This window comes from Mirounga leonina, unplaced genomic scaffold (genome assembly GCF_011800145.1).
Source record: "Mirounga leonina isolate KUSES-001 unplaced genomic scaffold, KU_Mleo_1.0 Mir_101664, whole genome shotgun sequence".
Lineage (NCBI taxonomy): Eukaryota > Metazoa > Chordata > Mammalia > Carnivora > Phocidae > Mirounga > Mirounga leonina.
The window spans coordinates 11576497-11600092 of NW_023270175.1; the positions used below are offsets into that span (position 1 = coordinate 11576497).

Sequence of the window (23596 nt, forward strand, 5' to 3'; positions counted from 1 at the left end):
TGCATCTAACAGCATAGTAGTATATGTAATATTTTTATTTATAAAAGGCGTTTTATAGATATGGGCACTGTAACAGGGATAATTGTCTCTGATTTGGGCAAAGAGATGGAGTCCCTGTATGGGGCTCATGGGGCTTTCTGCCTTTCACCTATCAGTGGCATGTCTATTTATGGGACTAGGTTTTATAATGGGGTAGTATTTACAATAAATGGATTCATGGGTCTACATGTTGGTTTATTTTCTGTTGGTCTATTTCCCCCAAAAAATGGGTGTTTCCATCTTTCTGCCGCTATAAATAGTTTCTGGGGTTCTTATTTGGATTAAAGGTCTCCTGTATTTCTGGCACTTTCAAATACTGTAAATAGTGCTGTTCTATCCTGTGGAGGTGCAGCTGTTAAAATGACCTTTTAAATTGATTCTCTTGTGGGGCGCCTGGGTGGCTAAGTTGTTGAGTGTCTGCCTTAGGTTCGGGTCATGATCCCAGGGTCCTGGGATCCAGCCCCGCATCGGGCTCCTTGCTCGGCGGGAAGCCTGCTTCTCCCTCTCCCACTCCCCCTGCTTCTGTTCCCTCTCTCGCTGTCTCTCTCTCTGTCAAATAAATAAATAAAATCTTAAAAAAAAAATAAATTGATTCTTTTGCTACTGTGTGTAGTAGTGAGGGTGTCTGTCCCCTATCATAAATCGTAGTTAATGGTCCTAATCTCATTACATTAGTAGCTTCCCCTGCTGTTTTTCATTGAGATGTTTTATGGGGTAATGTATTAGGTATAGGTCATGTTAATCTCCAGGTTGCTGCTGTCCAGTCAGAGATCTTTGTATATTAATATACTTTTTCCCAAATGCTCTAAGGTGTTCATTAAATTTAGCATCAGTGGTAATGGGTCTGAGTTTCGGTTTCTGCTCCTGTGAGGATCAGGTTGTGTCCTCTTTTGGACTATAAATGTAGTAGCCACTGGGTTTCTGTGTTAAAATCAGTTTGTTGGAATTCTATTCTAATTTTTGTCATTTCTTGTCTAGTATAAGCTCTCTCATCAGTGATTCTGATCGGTTCTATATTTTCATTTGTTGTAGTTTTGTCTATTTTCATAGGTCTGTTTTCTAGTAAGTTAAAATTTACCAGGGTCAAAAGGGTTAAAGTAATCATCATTGTTGGGGTGTGGATTGGTGTTATTAGGAGCAAAAAGGTCTAGGTTTCTTCCTACTCTGGAGATTACTTTACATACTAGTACTTTTCCTCATAGTCGTCAGTATCTGTGTTACTAAATATTCCTAATAAGAGTGATGGAATTTCTTCCTTATGTGCTTTTTTTTTAAAAGAAAGCGATTATTAAAAAAAAAAAGAAAGCGATTATTTTATAAATCATAATAAATGTATGTTATTCATCCTTATTAAAAGACAGATTGACAGGTTATAACTTAAAATGTCCAGTAACATGCTGGGTTTTGTTGATGTTTTGGCTTCTTCATAGTCTTTTTTTATATACATAATATATTAGGTATATAAAATATTTATATACAATATATATATAGGCCTAGGCCTATAACCTAGTGATTTGACAATTCTATACATTACTAAGTGCTCACCATAGTAGTGTAGTTACCATCTATCACCATACAAAGTTATTATAATATTATTGACTATATTCTCCATGCTGTACCTTTAATCCCTGTGACTTATCCATTTTACAAGTAAAAACATATACCTCTTAATTTTCCTCAAACATTTTGCCCAACCTCCAGACCCCCTTATGTGCTCTTTTGTTTTACTTTAAAAAATACTGTTTATATTTTTGTATGAAAATAATGGCTGTACTACCATGTTACAAACATGTACTACCATGTTTACATACATGTTTACATATTCATTCAATAATGAATCACTTCTAAATCTTTTAAAGAACATGCAAACATTGGGGCACCTGGTGGCTCAGTCGTTAAGCGTCTGCCTTCGGCTCAGGTCATGATCCCAGGGTCCTGGGATCGAGCCCCGCATCGGGCTCCCTGCTCTGCGGGGAGCCTGCTTCTCCCTCTCCCACTCCCCCTGCTTGTGTTCCCTCTCTCGCTGTGTCTCTCTCTGTCAAATAAATAAATAAATCTTTTAAAAAAAAAGAACATACAAACATTAAAACACTGATTGATTATAGAAAGTAGAGTGGAGAGGGACGCCTGGGTGGCTTAGTTGGTTAAGCGTCTGCCTTCGGCTCAGGTCATGATCCCAGGGTCCTGGGATTGAGTCCCTCATCAGGTTCCTTGCTTAGTGGGGAGTCCGCTTCTCCCTCTGCATGCTGCTCCCTCTGCTTGTGCTCTCTCTCTCTGACAAACAAATAAATAAAATCTTAAAAAAGAGTAGTGCTCGCTTCGGCAGCACATATACTAAAATTGGAAGGATACAGAGAAGATTAGCATGGCTCCTGTGGAAGGATGACATGGAAATTCTTGAAGTGTTCCATATTTTTTAGGAATAGCATGGAGGACATTAGGAGAAGGAAGGGAAAAATGAAGGGGGGTGGAATCAGAGGGGGAGATGAACCATGAGAGACTATGGACTCTGGGAATCAAACTGAGGGTTTTAGAGGGAAGGGGGGGTGGGGGGGATGGGTGAGCCCAGTGATGGGTATTAAGGAGGGCATGTATTGCATGGAGCATTGGGTGTTATATGCAAACAGTGAATCATGGAACACTACATCAAAAACTAATGATGTACTGTATGGTGACATAACATAATAAAAAAATTATAAAAAATAAATATAGAGGGGCGCCGGAGTGGCTCAGCCGTTAAGCATCTTACCTTCGGCTCAGGTCATGGTCCCAGGGTCCTGGGATCGAGCCCCGCATCGGGTTCCCTGCTCCACGGGAGGCCTGCTTCTCCCTCTCCCACTCCCCCTGCTTGTGTTCCCTCTCTCTCTGTGTCTCTCTCTGTCAAATAAATAAATAAAATCTTAAAAAAAAAAAATAAAAATAAAAAATAAAAATAAATAAATAAATATAGAAAAAAAGAGTAGAGTGGAGGGAAAAAACCATTAGCTATCATTTTCATTAAAGAGAAGCACTCTGAGGAGAATCAAATCAGTTAGTAATATTCATCTATATTGCAAAATAGTACATAGAAAAGTTAGTGATCATACTGATTTTATTACTTTTTCTAAGCCATTTTATCTCTCTCACAGTCAATGCAAAGAAATAAAACAATATAAAGAAAAATATGTCCTCATTATTATTCACAATAAAAAAGGTCTGCTTCATTCTACAGGCCTGGGCATATTGTATAATATGGACCACTTAATGGCTCAAGTGGATCAAAGTACCATTTTGATTCTTACTTACTGAATAGAATTTCATCCGTATTTGGTGATAGGACTAGCTCCATGGTAGCTGTAATGTATTGAATCATTTCTTTGGTATCCCCAGATCTCACATTAAGTAAAAAAGACCCTACTCAAGAAAAGATAACAATCAGTCTGTCCATAAATTATATCCACAGGCTCCTTCTATTTACTTACTTATTTATTTAGAGTGCGTGACGGGGGGAGGGGCAGAGGGAGAGGTAGAGAATCCTCAAGGAGCCTCTGTGCTGAGCATGGAGCCCTATGTGGGGTTCGATTCCAGGACCCTGAAATCACAACTAGAGCTGAAATCAAGAGTCAGTCACTTCACCGACTGAGCCACCCAGAAACCCAGGCTCTTTCTTTAGTGTAAGGTGGGAAAAGGGGCCCTTTCTGGAGTACATGGATGCAAGTATTGTTGTGGTTTAAAGATTGCTAAATTGATATTGTGTCTGCTATAAAGAAAATAAGGTGTACATCAAAACGACTGCCAGATTAAGAAACTTCCACAGCATGTCTCAGTTCTTCAAATAATTGAGCAAGTTCCTTTTCTAGGCTGATAATCTGGTATTCACATTGCTGCTGCCGATGAGACTCATCACCAGAGGTAAACGATTCAGTTGAACCAGCTGGTAGCTGTTATGATAACAGATGATACTTTAAAAAAAAAATTTTTTTTAAGATTTTATTTATTTATTTGACAGAGAGAGACACAGCGAGAGAGGGAACACAAGCAGGGGGAGTGGGAGAGGGAGAAGCAGGCTCCCCACCGAACAGGGAGCTTGATGATGCGGGGCTCGGTCCCGGGCCCCTGGGATCACGACCTGAGCCGAAGGCAGACGCTTAACGACTGAGCCACCCAGGTGCCCCTAAACAATTTTTTTTAATTTTTAATTTTTTTTGAGAGAGTGTGCGTGAGCAGGGGTAGGGGCAGAGGGAGAGAAAGAATCTCAAGCAGGCTCCACACTCAGCACAGAGCCTGATTTGGGGCTTGATGGCAGGACCCTTAGATCATGACCTGAGTCGAAATCAAGTCAGTTGCTTAACTGAGTAAGCCACCCAGTGCCCCGTTAACAGATGATACTTTCATTTTTTGAAAGTTCAAGTTTGCTCTCTTGGTCTGTTGCAAGGGCAAAGTAGATAAGAAACTGGGTATCAAAGAAAGCTTTGGACCATTGTCATGGCTACTTTAATAACAGGTACGCCATCTCTAACTGATGCAACAATAGCATGGAGCCCTTCAACATGTAGTAATTTATTTATTTTATTTTATTTTATTTATTTATTTGTCAGAGAGAGAGAGCACACAAACAGGCGGAGCTGCAAGCAGAGGGAGAAGCAGTCTCCCGGCTGAGCAGGGAGCCCGATTTGGGACTCAGTCCCAGGACCTCAGGATCATGACCTGAGCTGAAGGCAGACACTTAACTGACTGAGCCACCCAGGCGTTCCTGTAGTAATTTTTTAAATTAAGTGTTTAATTTCAATTCCAGTATAGTTAACATAGAGTGTCATATTAGTTTTCGGTGTACAATATAGTGATTCAACAATCCCATACATCACCCAGTGCTTATCAGGACAAGTGTACTCCATAATCCCCATCATCTATTTCACCCATCACCCCTCCCCCACTTCCCCTCCAGTAACCATCAGTTTGTTCTCTGTAGTTAACAGTCTGTTTCTTGGTTTGCCTTTCTATTTTTTTCCTTTCCTTATTTGTTTTGTTTCTTAAATTCCACATATGACTGAAATTATATATTTGTATTCTTCTGACTTATTTTACTTAGTATTATACTCTAGCTCCATCCATATTGTTGCAAATGGCAAGATTTCATTCTTTTTTATGAATGAGAAATACTCCATTGTATATATATACCACATTTTTTATCCATTCATCTATCAGTGGACACTTGAGCTACTTTCATAATTTGGCAATTGTAAAAAATGCTACTATAAACATAGGGGTGCATGTATCCCTTTGAATTAGTGTTTTTGTATTTTTCAAGTAAATACCCAGTAGTGCAACTGCTGGATCATAGGGTAGTTCTATTTTTAACTTTTTGAGGAATCTCCATACTGTTTTACACACTGGCTGCACAAATTTGCATTCCCACCAACAGTGCAAGAGGGTTCCTTTTTCTCCCAAGTGCTTGCCAGTACCTATTGTTTCTTGTGTTTTTGATTTTAGCCATTCTGACAGGTGTGAGGTGATATCTCATTGTGGTTTTGATTTACATTTTCCTGAAGGATGTTGTACTTTGTCCGATCCTTTTTTCTGTGTCTATTGAGATGGTCATATGGTATTTATCCTTTCTCTTCTTTTTTTAAAAGATTTTATTGGGCATATTCTGTTTTTTTTTTAAAGATTTTATTTATTTATTTGACAGAGAGAGCAAGAGAGCACAAGCAGGGGGAGTGGGAGGCAGAGGGAGAAGGAGAAGCAGGTTCCCTGCAGAGCAGGGAGCTCCATGTGGGGCTCGATCCCAGGACCCTAGGATCATGACCTGAGCCGAAGGCAGACGCTTAACCGACTGAGCCACCCAGGCGCCCCTATGCTTTCTCTTCTTGATGTGATGTATCACATTGATGTATTTGCAATCATTGAACCACCCTTGCATCCTGGCAATAAATCCCACTTGATCGTGGTGGATGATTTTTTAAAATGTATTGTTGGTTTCAGTTTGCTAGTTTTTCATTTAATATTTTTACATCTATGTTTATCAGAGATATTGGCCTGTAGTTCTCTTTTTTGTGGTGTATTTTCTAGTTTTGGTATCAGGGTGGTACTGGCCTTATAGAATGAATTTGGAAGTTGTCCTCCTCTATTTTTTGGAGTAGTTTGAGAATAGGTATTAACTCTTCTCTCTCTTTTTTTAATTATTTATTTTAGAGGGGAGCGGGAAGGGCAGAGGGAGAGGGAGAGAGAATCTTAAGTGGACTCCATGCTGAGTGTGGAGCCTGACATGGGGCTCAATCCTACAACCCTGGGATTACTACCTGAGCCAAAACCAAGAGTTGGACACTTGACTGACTGTACCACCCAGGTGCCCCAGGTAGTAACTCTTCTTTAGATGTCTGATAGAATTTGCCTATGAAGCTGTCTGGTCCTGAACTATTATTTGTTGGGAGTTTTTTTTATTACTGATTAAATTTCATTGCTGGCAATCACTCTGTTCAAATTTTCTAATTCTTCCTGCTTCAGTTTTGGTAGTTTATGTGTTTCTAGGGATTTATTCATTTCTTCTAGGTTGTCCAATTTATTTGGCATATAATTTTTCATAATATTCTCTTAATCCTGTGTATTTCTGTGGTGTCAGTTATTTCTCCTTTTTTATTTCTGATTTTTAAAAAATATTTATTTATTTATTTTTTTAAAAGATTTTATTTATTTATTTGACAGAGAGAGAGTGAGAGAGCACACGCAGGGGGAGCAGCAGAGGCAGAGAGAGAATCAGGTTCCCCACTGAGCACGGAGCCTGATGTGGGCCTTGATCCCAGGACCCTGGGATTATGACCTGAGCCGAAGGCAGACGCTCAACCAACTGAGCCACCCAGGCACCCCTATTTCTGATTTTTTTTTTTAACTTGGGTCCTTTTTTTTTTTTTAATGCATCTGGCTAGACGTTTATAAATTTTGTTGATCTTTCAAAGAAGTAGCTCTTGGTTTCATTGATCTGTTTTATTGTCTTGCTAGTTTCTATATCATTTATTTCTGCTCTGATCTTTATTATTTCCTTCCTTCTGTTGGTTTTAGGTTTTGTTTGTTCTTTCTTAGCTCCTCTAGATTATGTTGTTTATTAGAGATTTTTCTTGCTTCTTGAGGTAGGCCTGCATTGGTATAAAGTTCCCTCTTAGAACTGCTTTTGCTGCATTCCAAAGATCTTTGGCTATTCTGTTTTCATTTTCATTTATTTCCATATAATTTTTTTAATTTCAAATTTGATTTGTTGGTTGAGCCATTCATTGTTTAGTAGCATCTTATTTAACCTCTATGTATTTGTGCTCTTTCCAGATTTTTTCTTGTCGTTCATTTCTAGTTTCATAGTGCTATGGTCAGAAAAGATGCATGGTATGACTTTGATCTTTTTGAATTTGTTGACACTTGTTGTGTGGCCTAATACGTGATCTGTTCTGGGAATGTTTTGTGTGCACTTGAAAAGAAAGTGTAGGGGTGCCTGGGTGGCTTAGTCGGTTAAGCGTCCAACTCTTGGTTTTGGCGCAGGTCCTGATCTCATGGGTGGTGAGATAGAACCCTGTCTCCAGCTCCATGCTCAGCAGGGAATCTGCTTGAAGATTCTCTCCCTCTGGACTTTACCCCACTTGCATGTGTGCACTCTGTCTCTCTCTAAAAAATAAATAAATAATTTTTAAAAAGTAGGCTAATACTGTACTAAAACATTGTTTTAACAGAGAAAAAACAAATCATAATTTTGTACCAGTGTACTTTTGATATTAAAACTCATTTTATTTAGTTAAATTTATTCCAATTTTAGCTAGTCCTGATCGTGTATAAGATTACTTTCCAAAGATTCCTTTTTTTTTTTAAGTAGGCTCCACACCCAGAGTGGAGCTCAACACGGCCCTCAAACCCACCATCCTGAGATTAAGACCCGAGCCGAGACCAAAAGTTTGAATGTTCAACTGACTGAGCCACCTAGGTGCCCTCACCTTTCTTAAACATTTATTTATTTTCTTTAGTAATCTCTATACCCAACATGGGGCTTGAACTCATGACCCTGAAATCAAGAGTTGCATGCTCTTCCAACTGAGCCAGCCAGGTGACCCCCAAAGATTCCTTTTTCATAAACCTTCTACAACTTTTTTTTTTTTTAAAGACTTTATCTATTTATTTGAGAGAGAGAGAGGGCGGGTGTGTGAGTAGGGGAGGGACAGGGGAAAAAGAGAGAATCTCAAGGACTCTGTGCTGAGTGCAGAGCCTGACTCAGGGCTTGATCCCAGGACCCTGATATCATGACCCCAGCGGAAATCAACAGTCAGACGCTCAACCGACTGAGCCACCCAGGTGCCCCTACAACTTTCTTTTTTACATTGAGATTTTGTGCTGTTTTCCCTCTTCCCCACCTCCCTTTAGGAAAAAAATTACTTTATTTTCACTCAATAAAATGCATTTCCATTCCTCATACCTTCTTTTACTGAAAACATACATCTTACTTTTTTTCATATGGAGTTGTTTCCCTTATTTTTTTTAGTAGCTTTAACCACATGTTAATTGGAATTCTTAACTCTTAGAAACCTTTAGTCCTAGTGAAAACAAAGTAGTAAGCAAATGTGAATTGTCTGTTATAGCAGCATTCTTTAGATTGGCAAATTTATGAATACATTTCATGATTTCTAGAAACGTATGCTTCTTTATAGTACAACCTTTCAATAAAGGATGAAAATTATTTACTAATAGTCCCAAATTTATCTTTACTTTCTCTTTAATTGGGAAGACAAAAGTAGATAAATCTATGCTCAGTAATTAATGTTTTATTATTTTATCTTATTTGGAAATAATGTAGATATTTAATGAATTTAACTTAACACCTCACTTAACCTAAAAGCAAAAGTTTAAGGTTTCAGGTTACCAAAATGATCTGAGCAAACATTTAAAAAGTTTACCTACAAACCTTTTTTTTAATTTACACCTTTTCCAATTTATTTGTTCTTTTTTTTTTTTTTTTAAGATTTTATTTATTCATTCATGAGAGACAGAGAGACAGAGAGAGAGGCAGAGGGAGAAGCAGGCTCCCAAGGAGCAGGGAGCCCGATGCGGGACTCGATCCCAGGACCCTGAGATCATGACCTGAGACGAAGGCAGACGTTTAACCGTCTGAGCCACCCAGGCGCCCCTCCAATTTATTTGTTCTTAACACTTATGTTTAGATTGCCCACAAAAACTCCGTTAGACATCAGACAAAGTCAACCATTATTTTTTTAGTTATTTATTGCTGAGAAATTTTGTAACAGATGTAACATGGATTAATTTGGTTTTAAATAAACCCAGGCAGAATAAAGGTTTTATATTTAATGCTAATAACTCTAAATGATATAAGAAGTGGTTGCGGTTTGGAGCTGATGGCCAAGAAAGAATTCTTGAGACTTTTTTGGTGCAAAAAGTTGGTTTTATTAAATCACTGGGGTGGGACCTGTCGGCAGAAAGATGTGCACTGGGGTCATGAAAAGTGGCTGACTACATACTTTCAAGTTGGTAGGGGGTTAGGGATAGCTTAATTCTGAAAGAATTTTGGAAGCAAGGTTTCCAGGACCTTGAGGGGGCCAGCTATCTTTAGGAAAAGGTCATTTACTATGTCTAGTAAAACCCTAATCGTGAGACCCTTCAGATATATCTCAGTGGGCCATTTGCTTAGGGGATGATTACAAACATATATCTTGGGGGTTAGAGATAAAGGAAGTTTCCAAAGGAATTTTTGTATGTTAAAGTAGACTCAGGATACTGGGGGGCGGGCTAAGATTGCCTTTTGCCCTTAGGAAACCATCAACGTTGAGGCAGTTGAGTTCCTAGAAGAAGGTCTCCCTGCTTCAAGGACTTGTCAATGGGCTGTAGGAATTAAGGAAACTTAATTTTTTTCTTTTCCCTTTACTTCCCACATCATAAAGACATGTCTATTTTTGGGGCACCTGGGTGGCTCAGTTGTTAAGCGTCTGCCTTCGGCTCAGGTCATGGTCTCAGGGTCCTGGGATCGAGCCCCACATCGGGCTTCCTGCTTGGTGGGAGGCCTGCTTCTCCCTCTCCCACTCCCTCTGCTTGTGTTCCCTCTCTTGCTGAGTGTCTCTCTGTCAAAAAAAAAAAAAGACATGTCTATTTTAATTAAACCAACAACATTAAATTAGCTTTAATACTTAATATTTTCTAGGGCGCCTGGGTGGCTCAGTCGTTAAGCGTCTGCCTTCGGCTCAGGTCATGGTCCCAGGGTCCCCACATCGGGCTCCCTGCTCAGCGGGGAGCCTGCTTCTCCCTCTCCCGCTCCCCCTGCTTGTGCTCTTTCTCTCTCTGTTAAATAAATAATAAATCTTTAAAAAAATACTGAATATTTTCCAAGATCACGTGAACCTGAAATTCATTTGGATGGTCTTTATTTTATTGTTGGGAATTTTTATGAATACTAAATTTATATAAGCATGTAATTTTCTAGAAGCCAATTAAAGTTCTTTTACAAATTCATTTTAGCAATACCATTGGGAGGTAGAAAGATATCTCACATTTACTGTGTGTGTGTGTATAGACAACATAAACACTATATACAATATACAAAGATATTATAGCTTTTGTTTGTACTAGTATCTTTGTCTCTTTTTTAAGATTTTATTTATTTATTTGACAGAGAGAGAGAAAGCACAAGTGGGCAGAGCAGCAGGCAGAGGGAGAGGGAGAAGCAGGCTCCCCGCCAAGCAGAGAGCCCAATGCAGGGCTTGATCCCTGGGATCATGACCTGAGCCCTGAGCGGAAGGCAGACGCTTAACCAACAGAGCCACCTAGTCGCCCCAGTACTAGTATCTTTGGAGATGACATTATAGGCCCAATTTCCAAGTATCTTTCTCTATTTCTGCTGAAAAACTTCTCCCTTAAATTTGCATTTGAAAGAATGGCTCTTAGGTCCTAGAGAAGATGGAGAGGGGGAGAAAATATACATCACAAAGGCACTGAGAAAGTACCTGCATTTTCTCTAAGGTGGTGTTTTTTGGGGGCATATTTGCCTGTTATCAGAGGTGCTAGAATGTGGGCACAGGAGCCTTTCTTTGCAGTTCTAATTTTTAGAAGTCCTCTCCCTCCGCTCTATTCTTCAGTCTCCAGTGATTCTGGGCTGCGTTTGCATTTCAAAATCATGATAAGATTTATAATTTCAAGGGAAAGAGAAAGAATGCAGATTTTTTTCTGAGAGTTTCAAGGTAATTGGTATTTAATATTTTCTTTCTGTTTTCTTAAGTGCCAAACAATTTGGTCTAATATTCTAATATAGTATCTTTATAATACCTACAAGTATTTTGAGAGGAATAGTTGAGGTTTGGGGGTTGGTAAAGATAGGTGTGTTTTGATTTGTTTCTGGAGTTGCATTTCTGGTTTTGTATAGATTTGCAAGATAAAGACAGTTGTTTCTAATTCCCCCAAAGAACTGGATTACTGCCTGACTATCTGGAGATTGACCTGCTTCTTTAAAGTTGCTTCCACCAGGGAGATTGTTAACTAAAGTGGGAATTAGAAGATTTATGTTTTTGTAACGTCTGTATAAAGCATCTTAACAAAAACCTTCTCTCTGAGTGTGCAGTTCAACCTCGGCTTCTGTTAGCCCCTGAATATTGGCCTTTAGCTGATCACTTGTTCCTCTGTGATGGTGTGGGGCGGGTGGTTGTGAATGGCCACTAATCTAATTGGTCTCAATTTTTGAAAAATAAATTTATTTAAATTCATCTCTAAATTTGGTAAAATCTTCTCAGAGGAGAGGTTTAAAGGGCTTTATAATTTAAAGGATCTGCTGCTATCCGGAGGACATGAAATTTATTTTTGGTGGGGGTCTAGGATGTGTCTGCAAAGGATGTTGCATAGGAATGCCTGAAGCTGGCAGAGATTGACTACAGAGCCCTAGAAGATGGGAGCAAAATGAGCCTTACTGCCAGTCTCAGGGGCTTTTGTTCAATTCATTTCTGGTTTTTAGCATTTACATGAGCAACCTGTATACTTTGGGTCTCAACATTAGGCTGGAGGCCATCTAAATTTTGCAAGGGAGGGGAAATTAAAATAGGAAGATGGGGCTGCGTTTCAAGAAGGGGATTTACGTTGGATATAGACATTAATTTTTATTTTAAGTCTAATTTCTTTTCTTTCATCTTGTCAAAGGAGTCCCTAAGGCCAGCTGTTATACTAAGACAGTTGAGAGCACTCTTTAATTTTTTTTCTTTCAAATATAACCAAATTAAAAGATCCATTGTCTGGCCATTGACAAGTAGGATCTATTAATCTTTTATTTATTTATTTATTTTTTAAAGATTTTTATTTATTTAACAGAGAGAGAGAGAGCACAAGTAGGCAGAGCAGCAGACAGAGGGAGAGGGAGAAGCAGGCTCTCCGCCGAGCAGGGAGCCCGACGCGGGGCTCGATCCCAGTACCCTGGGATCATGACCTGAGCCGAAGGCAGCCGCTTAACCGACTGAGCCACCCAGGCGCCCCATTATTAATCTTTTTTTAAAAATAAAGATTGTATTTATTTATTTGTCAGAGAGAGAGGGAGAGAGCAAGCATAAGCAGGGGGAGCGGCAGGCAGGGCATAAGCAGGCTCCCCGCTGAGCAAGGAGCCCAACGTGGGGCTCAATCCCAGGACCCCAGGATCATGACCTGAGCCAAAGGCAGATGCCCAACTGACTGAGCCACACAGGCGCCCCGGATCTATTAATCTTAATAGTGACTTAAACCAATAAGCCTTTTTAAGGCTTAACTATGGACACAAGAGGCATACCCAAAGACAGTGTAAAAAAAAAGGGCAGCCCAAACAAGGTGCAGAAGTTCACTTCCCAGAGTTGGTCTAAGAAAGCAAAGGCCTTTGTTGTACAGAGGGTTAATTTATCCCAGTATAGCAGGCTTTCACGGTGTCAGGATGGAGGATGTTCTAAGGTGTCAGTCTCAAGCTCCCCCTTCCCAATAAAGGAGTCTTGGAGTTAGGTAGGAAGTGCTCTAACAGCTTTTAAGTGCTTTACCCACGCCCACTAATTTTGTGGCTTTGGCTTTCAAGGTGTCCATTAGCAACAGGCCTTACCTCATGTGCTTCATTAACCCACATCAAAGTTTGTCTAAAGTGACACTGGTCTGATGAGAAATGTGCACTCATCAGTCTGTGAGCTTGCCTTGAACAGCAGGCTTATTAGGGTCTATGCTTGTATTCTTACCCTATCGTTTTTCCTTCTTATGACAAATGATACAACAGACAAAGACAAAGTAAAACAAAGACCATCTCTGGAAAGAAATGGATCGCTACTCTACCAAATTTACTTGAGTCTCTAAGCCCAAGGAACTAGTTCCACAGATATTCTTTCCTGCTAATCTAAATATATATATATAAAAGACTTTTATCAGTCTTGCTTCACTGGACTCCACAGACAGAGATTCCAGGAGGCTGACATGGTAAGAAATCTTATCTTCTCCTGGCTGTATGTCAGATGCCCAAGGATCTGCAGAATTTTTGGAGCAAATATCCAGTGGAAGTTTATCCTGCCAAGTATGGAAACTGTTGGGGAAGAAAAAATTTACTCTTTAAGGGTCTTCTAGCTGGTCTAACAATTAAGTTGACATGAAACATATTAATGGGACAAAATCAGATTTAATTACAAATGTACAGGGAATCCACACAGACATGAGATTCCAGATAGTTGGGCAAAGTGAGGTAAATATGTCCCAGAACTAAAGAGAAGGGAATGGGGTCTGCTACTTGAAAGGGAAGGAAAGCAATTCACAGGAAGATGAAAAAGAGTAAATGTTTGGTAGATAAGTGTTTGTTGAGCCATCTAGAAATAATGGGTCACAGAGAGGACTTTGATCAAACAGGTCTTGTTGGTTCCTCCCTGTCTACCATGTCCTATTATAATGTAGATATCTATATTGATCACTCTCTTTCTGGAAGAAGTCCTCCATCTATATTCTTTGAGACAGTTAGGGGGAAGGTCAAATTTTTTTCCTGAGTCCTTTGGGCATTGATTATTTTCAGCTCAAAATAATCTTCCTGCCAAAGAGGCTCATATTGGGGTGGCCTGCCCTGGGCCCCTACATGTGGAAAATAAAAAACACATACTTAAATAAACGATGGGTCAAATTTAAAAAATACAAAGGAAATTAGAAAATATCTTGATACAAATGAAAAAGTAAACACGCCATATGGAAAATATGAGCTGCAGTGAAAGCAGTGTGGAGATAAATTTACATTTGTAAGCAGTTTATTTATTTTTATATTTAAAATTTTATTATTTTTTTTTTTAGAGAGAGGAGGAGAAGAGGAGCAGAGGGAGAGGGAGAGAGACAGAATCCCAAGCAGAGTGCATGCTGAGTGCAGAGCCTGATGCGGGGCTTGATCTCAAGACCCTGAGATCATGACCTGAGCTGAAATCAAGAGTTAGACGCTTAACCACCTGAACCAGCCAAGCTCCCCATCACTCTCTTTCTTTCTTTCTTTTTAAAGATTTTATTTATTTGTCAGATAGAGAAGAGAGAGAGCACAAGCAGGGAGAGTGGCAGGCAGAGGGAGAAGCAGATTCCCCACTGAGCAAGGAGCCCGATGTGGGGCTCCATCCCAGGACCCTGGGATCATGACCTAAGCCTGAGGCAGATGCTTAACCCACTGAGCCACCCGGGTGTCCCACACTCTTATTTCTTATAGGTCTTTCAGATACTCTATTTCTTCTTGAGTCAGTTTCACTAGTTTGTCATTTTAGGAATTTGTTCATTTCATCTCTGTTATTTAATTTGTTGGCATACAGTTGTTCGTACTATTCCCTTATAATTCTTCTTTTTATCAGATTATTAGTAATCTCCCATTGTTTACTTCTGATTTTAGTAACTTCTGTTCTCTCTCTCTTTTTTCTTTTTTGGTCAGTCTAGCTAAATGTCAGTTTTGTTGACATTTTCAAAGAACCAACTTTGGGTTTCATTGGTTTTCTCTACTCTTAAATTTTCTGTTTCATTAATTTCTGCTCTAACCCTTATTTCCTTTTCTACTTTGAGTTGTTTGTTATTCTAGTTTCTTACGGAGATTGTTGATTTGATATGTTTCTTTTTTAATGTAGGCATTTGCAGCTATAAATTTCCCTCTAAGTACTGCATTTAATGTTTTCATATGTTGTCATTTTCATTCATCTCAAAGTGTTTTCTAATTTCCATTCTGATTTTTTTCTTTGATCCATTGGTTATTTATACTGTTCTTTAATTTTCACATATTTTTACACTGACCAAATTTCTTTATTTTTAATTTCCGTTTCCATGCCGTTGTGATCTGAGACATACTTTGTATGATTTTAATTCTTTAAAATATACTCAGTCCACACAAAGACACATAATTAAAATGTCAAAAATTAAAGATAAAGAATCTTAAAAGCAGCCAAAGGAAAACAGTTACATATAAGAGAACACCCATAAGACTCTTAGCTGATTTTTTAGCAGAACCTTTGCAGGCCAGAAGGGAGTGAGGGGTATGATATATTCAAAGTGCTGAAAGGAAAAACCTACAACCAGGAATACTCTACCCAGCAAAGTTATCATTCAGAATTGAAGGACAATCCCAGACAAACAAAAATTGAAAGAATTTATACTACTAAACTAGCCTTACAAGAAATGTTAAAAGAACTTTTTTAAGTAGAAAAGAAAAGGCCATAGGCAGAATGAAAAAAATTATGAAAGGAAAAGATTGCAGTGGTAAAAACGTATAGTAAGATTGTAAAGGTAGTAGATCAATCCTTTATAAAGCTAGTATGAAGGTTAAAACAAACGTAGTGAAATCAACTATATCTATGAAAATAAATCAAGAAATAGGAGTCACAGCTTTGGAAGTTATTCCCCATGATCTCCTTATTGACTACAGATAAATGTACAAAAAAAAGTTGGCTCAGGTCATGATCTCAGGGTCCTGGGATCGAGCCCCACGTTGGGCTCCCTGCTCAGTAGGAAGCCTGCTTCTCCCTCTCCCACTCCCCCTGCTTGTGTTCCTTCTCTCGCTGTGTCTCTCTCTGTCAAATAAATAAAAATCTTAAAAAAAAAAAAGTTAAGGGATACACAAAATAAAATGATGTAAAATATGACATCATTTTCATAAAATGTGGAGGGGGGTAAAAATGTAGTGCTTTTAGAATGTGTTCACACTTTCACACTTGGCAACAATCAACTTAATACAGACTGCTGTACACATAGGATGTTATATACCAACCTCGTAGTAACCAGAAACCTATTAACAGATGCGCAAAAAATAAAGAGAAAGGAATCCAAGCATAACACTAAAGAAAGTCATCACACCACAAGACAAGAGAGCAAGAAAGGAACATAGAAGAACTACAAAATAACCAGAAAACAATTAACAAAATCAAAATAAGTACATACTTATCAGTAATTACTTTAAATGTAAACAGACTACATGTTCTAATCAAAAGACATAGGGTAACTGAATGGGTAGAAAAAACAAGACCCATCTATATGCTGCCCACAAGTGACTCACTTCAGACCTAAAGACACCTACAGAATGAAAGTGAAGGGATGTAAAAAGGTATTTCATGAAAATGGAAACAAGAAAGCTGGGGTGGCAATACTTATATCGGACAAAATAGGCTTTAAAAGAAGGAGTGTATTGAGAGACAAGGGTATTACATAATGATAAAGGGATCAGTTCAACAAGAAGATGTAACAGTTGTAAACATCTAGGCACCGAACATAGGAGTACTTAAATATATAAAGCAAATATAAAGGGAGACTTGACAGTAATAATAGGGGACTTTCATGCCCCACTTATATCAATGGATAGATCATCCAAACAGAAATTCAGTAAGGAAACAGTCGCTTCAAATGATGCATTAGACCAGACAGACTTAATAGATAAATACAGAACATTCCATCCAAAAGCAGCAGAATACACACTCTTTTCAAGTACACCTGGAACATTTCCCAGGATAGATCACATTTTAGGCCACAAAACAAGTTTCATTAAATTTAAGAAGACAGAAATGATATCAAACAGATTTTTTAAAAAACAGAAACAGGGGCGCCTGGGTGGTTCAGTCAGTTAAGCGACTGCCTTTGGCCTAGGTCATGATCTTGGAGTCCCAGGATCGAGTCCCGCATTGGGCTCCCTAGTCAGTGGGGAGTCTGCTTCTCCCTCTGACCCTTCTCGTGCACTCTCTCTCTCACTCTCTCTCTCAAATAAATAAATAAAATCTTAAAAAAACCCAAACAGAAACAGACTCATAAATACTGGGAACAAACTGGTGGTTGCCAGAGAGGAGGTTGTGGAGGGATGGGCGGAATGGGTAGAGGGGATTAAGAGGGACAAAATTCCAGTTATAAAATAAACGTTGGGACACCTGGGTGGCTCAGTCAGTTAAGCGTCTGCCTTCGGCTCAGGTCATGATCTCTCAGGTCCTGGGATCGAGCCCCACATCGGGCTCCCTGCTGAGCGGGGCATCTGCTTCTCCCTCTGCCTGCCACTCCCCCTGCTTGTGTTCCCTCTCTTTCTCTCTGACAAATAAATAAATAAAAATCTTTTGAAAAATAATAAATGTCACAGGGATGAAAAGTACAGCATTGGGAATATAGTTAGTCATATTAATAACTTTGTATGGTGACAGATGATAAATACACTTATCATGGTGAATATTTTGTAATGTTTATAAATGTCAAATCACTATGTTGTACATATGAAACCAATAGAATATTATTTGTCAACTATACTTCAATTAAAAAACGCTTCAATAAGGTGCTTCTGGCTGCACAGTATTAAGTAGTAAAGTTAGTTTTGTGCCCAGAGTCCATATGCCTCATACTCAGGTGGCTTGCCTTTCCAGGATGTTTGCTGAGATCCCTCTGGCTGAAAATAGATCTGCCTTATAAAGCTCTTACTGGGTGCTTGCAGTCTGGTGCTGGGTTGGCCCTCCATAAGGATGGCTGCTGGGGAGGAAACTGAACTTCTGAGTTCTCTGTGACTGCATTTCTCATACTGGATGCCAGGCTGGGTGCTCCCTGGGTCTGCATTCCTTTCCATACCACACAGTGCCCCCTGGTTGGTCCCAGTCTTGTATCCCAGCAGCCAAGGACCTGGGCATCCCTCTACTTCTCCATCCATAGAGGCTGTGAAGCCAGGCTGCAGACTGAACACGTGGTGACTCTACCTCTTCACTGTTCTTCCTCCTCCCCCTCTGCCGCCACTCAGTGCTCTCCTCCTCCAAGCCAGCACCCTACCTTGCAGGCAGAGGACGTCATTCCCTGAATAGGGGGAAAATGGAAGCCAGTGGGTTGGGCTGGGAGCTGACTGCTGGGGACCTTTGGGGCCTGATGAATCCGATGGGGCAGGACAGGGTTTGAGGGTGGCCATTCGCTGCAGGAGTCAGGAGCGTAGGCTGGGAATCTTGTGCTCCTCTTCCAGGGGTTGCTACCTGCCCAGCATGGCAGATAGAGGGTTCCTGGTACCCTGTACCTTGAGCTGCCGGACTCAGGGGCTGTGGTTGGAGCATGATGCTCATCTGAGCAAATAGGTTTTCACAGGAGTGAAAGTAGAAGGAAAAGAAAGGGGGGGAAGTGGGAAGAGGTGAGTATACGGAGCACTTCCTAGCAGGTCCTGCTTAGTGGTCAAGGCTTGTGGGATACCAGGTAGCTGTTGACTGGGTGCCCCACTTTTAAGCACGCATGTGTTTCCATTATGCCCGGAGGAAGTGATTTGGATGCTTTCCTGGCAGTCCATGGGGAAGAGGGATGAGCCGGTTTCAAAGAGGACCTTCTCCATGCCAGCCATCCCATTAAAGGGAGGGTTCTGATTTCAGAGAATTACTACTCAACAGGCATTGCAAGGCATCATAGAGGTAGTGAAATTGAAGCCCAGTTAGGGAAATACACTTGGCCGAGGTCCACAGTGAGTTAAAGACACGGCTAGATACATTCATTCATTCATTCATCCATTTATTTGTTCATCAGGCATTGTTTACATATCTGTTGTGTGCCAGGTACTGTGCTAGACGCTGGGGGCGTGGCAGTGCTGAGACCAGCCAGGCTCTGCCCTCCTGGATTCCCTAGTCCCCAGTACAGAGAAGTGAATGAGCTGATTACCATTTAGATTTCAGGGATCGGGGGTCAACGATCAAACAAGTCTCTGAGATAGACCAGTTCTGCCCGTACTTCCAGCCTCTTTTCCTCCTCTCCCCACTCAGTCCCTGGGTTCTGGTCGCTTGGGCCTTCAAAACACACCAGCCTCATTGCCACCATGGGTCCTTTGCACTGGATATTCTCTCTGCCTGGAATGTTCTTCCTCTAAGTCTTTGTATGGCTGCCTCCTCCACAGCATTCATGACTCTGCTTGGATGCCACCTCCTCAAAAGCCCTCTCTGAGCCCCTGACCTAAAAGCTCCCAGCCCCACAGTGTTTGGTTATTTGCTCTCTTGTTTCATCTCCATCTCCCTCCTGGAGGACAGCGCTCAGTACTTAAGTGGTGCCTGGCACCTATTAAGTGCTCAGTTAATATCGGCCAGTGGTCTTAGGAAAGGCTCAGGGACTCCTCTTCTTCCCGGAAGGTCTCTGAGCGCTTCGGGTTTGCCATCTTTACAGAGGACAAAGACTCCCCTTTTACAAATAGTAAACTGAGTTGCAGAGAGAGGCAGTAACTGCCTGAATTCATAAAGTTCCCACAGTCTCTCGCCTCACCCTCGTGCTCCCCCCAGTCTTGGGGACATCAGAGCCAGTCCTTCACACATTTCTCCTCATTGTACTGAGACCCAAAGAGGCTCTTCTGCCCCAAGGACACTCAGGCCGAAAGCAATAAATTCTCTCCGTTTTTGTTTAACTGGGAAGATCTCAGCCTTAATTTCTGAAAGATAGCTTGGCTGGATGTAGGATTCTGAATTGACAGTTTGGTGGTGTTTTGAGCACTTTGGATGATGCCCACCTGCATCAGATGGCGCGTTTACACACCAGCTCCCCACGGGCATTGGCTGGGGACTGTTCGTGGGAGCATTGACTCCCCAGCATTTCCGGCCTTCCCTGCATAGGCAGAAGGGCTTCAGTCCACAGAGGAAGCAGGGGGCAGGTGGATGTTGGGCCAAGTGCGTATGGCTGAGGCGACGCGGTAGGACACACATGTCACCTGCTATGGATGACCCGCCATGGTGACACAGCAGCAGGGCCACGATCTGAGCTCAAGGTCGTGTGACAGCAAATTCCATGTTCTTAGCCGCTGCTTGATTTGGTGAATGGAGAGCTGGCAAAGAATAGCAGAAGTTTGCTAGAGGCCTTGTCAAGATTACTTACCTGGACTGTTTCTCATTTACATATTCCACAGATTGTTAGAGACACCTGCTCTGTGCCCATCCTCTGGTTGGGCTTTCAGGTCACAGAGATGAACCAGGCATGTTTCCTACCCTCAAGGTAAATATGTCTGCTGGGAGATGGTCGTCTAAGGGGGTAAACCCACACTTTGTTCCCCATCCTATCTGTGTTGACTAGGGAGTCCTTCCTGGAGGAAGTGTTGCCCAAAGCACTGGAGAGGACTTTTGGGGGGCATCAAACCTATTCCTTTCACTTTACAGATGAGGGAACACAGGACTGTAGCAGAGAAATGGCCTGCAGAAGAGGGCAGGAGGCGTCCTGGAGGCCAGCCTCTGAGTGGCCATGTCCTCCCTTGGGCTCTAGTCCCAGATACAGACAGGTCACACTGTCCCGGACACAGCTGCTCAGTGCCTACCCCCTCCATCCTACCCAGAGCTCTTTCCTTCAAAGGGCGGCAGACTCAAGGCTCTGCTCTAAGCCTCAGCACTGGGCCATTTCACCTTTATTAATATAAGCAACTTCTCCTGAGAGAATTTCGTATACCGGTGTGGGAGAAGGTGTGTGTACACCTCGGGCTGGGAGTGTGAGAGGGCATCTTAAGGTTTGGTGAGTTGGTTTTTCTCCTTTGGATTTACATAGTCCTCAGCTGAGTCCTGGAGGGGAAATGAGGCATAAGGGAAAAAAGGTGAAAAAAACAAAACAAAAACTTCCATTTCCAAACTCTACAGCATGAATTTCTCCAAGAAGCCTTTTTTAAATGATTTTATTTATTTATTTGTCAGAGAGAGAGACAGGGTGCTCCAGCAGGGGGAACGGCAGGCAGAGGGAGAGGGAGAAGCAGGCTCCCTGCTGAGCAAGAAGCCCCATGCGGGACTCCATCCCAGCATCCTGGGATCATGACCTGAGCCGAAGGCAGACACTTAACCAACTGAGCCACCCAGGCGCCCCTCCAAGAAACTTTTAACAGATGCTTTCCACCCCCCACAAAGCTTTTGCAACTATAATAGGTCTGTCTTACGGGGATATGGGCCTAATAATGACCTATAACACAACCCATTGTGGATATTTGGCCAGTGGTACAGTCGAACTCCCCTGAAAGGAGTTGTTACAGTGACCTAGTCCACTTGATCTGGCCCTGCAGGGGGCCTTCACAGTCATCCAGTCCATTCCCTTCACTCGCCATTTAAGGAATGCAGGCCCAGAGCTGCTGTGGGGCCTACTCAAGAGCGCCCCTAGAGCTCAATCTAGAGAAGGCCAGCTTCTGGGCAGCCTGGTCTTCCTTTCTGCGTGTGAGGTCATTCAGTTTTGGGCAACACACTCAAGTTCATAGCCAGGTTCCTATCCTAAGCATTTACCACACTGTCCTGCCCAGAACTCTTTCACTTAAAGGGCCAAAGACTCAAGACCCCTCTCCAAGCCCTGGCACTGGACCCGTTGGCCTCTCAGAAACCTAAACACCCTCCCCTGCAGGCATGCAGTAGCCACTTGGGAGTTGGTTTTTGCAGGCCGTTAGAGAGCCTTGCAATTTGTGCTCTCCTAACAAAAGGCCAAGTGTGATTCCACTACAACTCTCGTTTCTCCTGATCTTGTTACAAATACGTGTCTGCCAACTGGTACTACAGCACTTGAGCGGCCACCAGCTTTGCACTTAGGTTGAACTAACTTTCTTAGAAAAGTAGGCCAATAGCTTGGAAACTGTTCTACCGATATTTTAGAACTCAGGAAAACAGAAGACTCCTTCTGAAAGCATGTTCTGTCTTGTTACATAAAGAGACACAAGGGATTTTAGATTCCAGCAGAGATGGCATAATTGGTACCCCTGTCCCCCTCCAAAGCACAGCCCCCAGACAAAACTAGGGCTCTTATGAGAACTGCAGAGTTGGATCGTAATTTTCTATTTCAAGGCCAAGTATCTTGGTTTAGGAAAAATAATGGAGATAAGGCAGAGAATAAGGAGTAGTCTCTGTCTGGTACCCCTTGAATTAGGGAGACCAAAAAAAAAAAAAGAAAGAAAGAAAGAGAAAAAAAGGATGTTTTGAAATTAGAAGTGGAAAAGAAGGTTGTGGAGACCTAGAGGAGAAGGAAATCCACGGCAATGGCCGAGCCCAGACCTGTTGGGGTGTGGGGGCATAGGTGGTGAGGGCTGACAGGAAGGAAGCCTGTAGGGCACTAGGAGGTAGCTCTAACCAGCTGGGCTTTACAAAAAAAAAAAAACCCAAGTGGGAAACAAATGCATTTGTAAATCCGTCAATTCGTATGTAAATTCAGATTGGTATGTAAATTAGCCCCTAACATCGTCCACAGTCCCCATCACAAGGCCAAACAATAGGGTTACCTTCCTTTAACTCCACTGGTCATCCTAAGAGGTTTCATTGGAATGAAAATATTCACGAAGAATGAGGGAAAATCCGGATCGAGAGGAAGTTTTACAATGTGATTTTCCCTGGCCTACGTCACCAACCCTAACACCCCAAGAAACACAAACGATACTTCTGTTTCTTCACCTTAATCAGAAGGAATTTCCAAAGATGTCTCATGAATTCCATGGACCCACATCAAAATCTCAACTCCAATAAGGAGTCAGACAGAAATATTACAAGATGCTAAATTGGTTCTTCTGGTATTTATTTAATATAAAAACTTAGACTTTGGAATCTCACCATGGCCAAATTTGTTAGATGAATAGATTCTGTAGTCCCAAAACAGGTGAGTGTTCAGTGTTTATTCATTCTGAACTGGAAGCAAGGAAGTTAGCTACCAGCCGTGAATCCTGGCCAACACGTGGGATGTGAAGGGATGAGGAGGTCATCTTCATAGTCATTGAGTTGCTGTCCAAGAGTAGCAACCACAGCCAAGGCCATAAATCATGGTCCATTCACCTCACTGTGCTCTTCCTCACCCTGCGAAACATGGGAAAGACTCAATCCATAGGCAAAATAAAAATGATGTTTGGAATAACTCTGTTCACACCCTCCTGATATTTCAGGCACCATGCACAAATTGGCGTATTCTCTCTCATAACTGGTAGCCTTGTAATATTGTACATCAGTATCTCAATTATTAAATATAATCACATGGGCGCCTGGGTGGCTCAGTCAGTTAAGCGTCTGACTCTTGATTTCAGCTCAGGTCATGATCTCAGGGTCGTGGGATTGAGCCCTGTGACTGGCTCTGCGCTGGGGGTGGAGCCTTCTTGGGATTTTTCTCCCCCCCCCCCGCCCCCCATCTGTCTCTTTAAAAAAATAGAATCACACTAGAAGAGAAC

At 41.4% G+C, this 23596-nt stretch overlaps 1 long non-coding RNA gene and 1 other non-coding gene across 3 annotated transcripts in view; both read left to right on the forward strand.

Annotated features, from left to right (window-relative positions):
• Positions 1 to 23596, forward strand: part of LOC118012430 — a 63519-nt gene that overhangs the window by 27720 nt on the left and 12203 nt on the right. The gene's annotated exons all lie outside the window — the stretch shown is intronic.
• LOC118013663 lies at positions 2350 to 2456 on the forward strand. Its single transcript, XR_004680090.1, has one exon. It is a non-coding gene; the product is annotated as a U6 spliceosomal RNA (small nuclear RNA).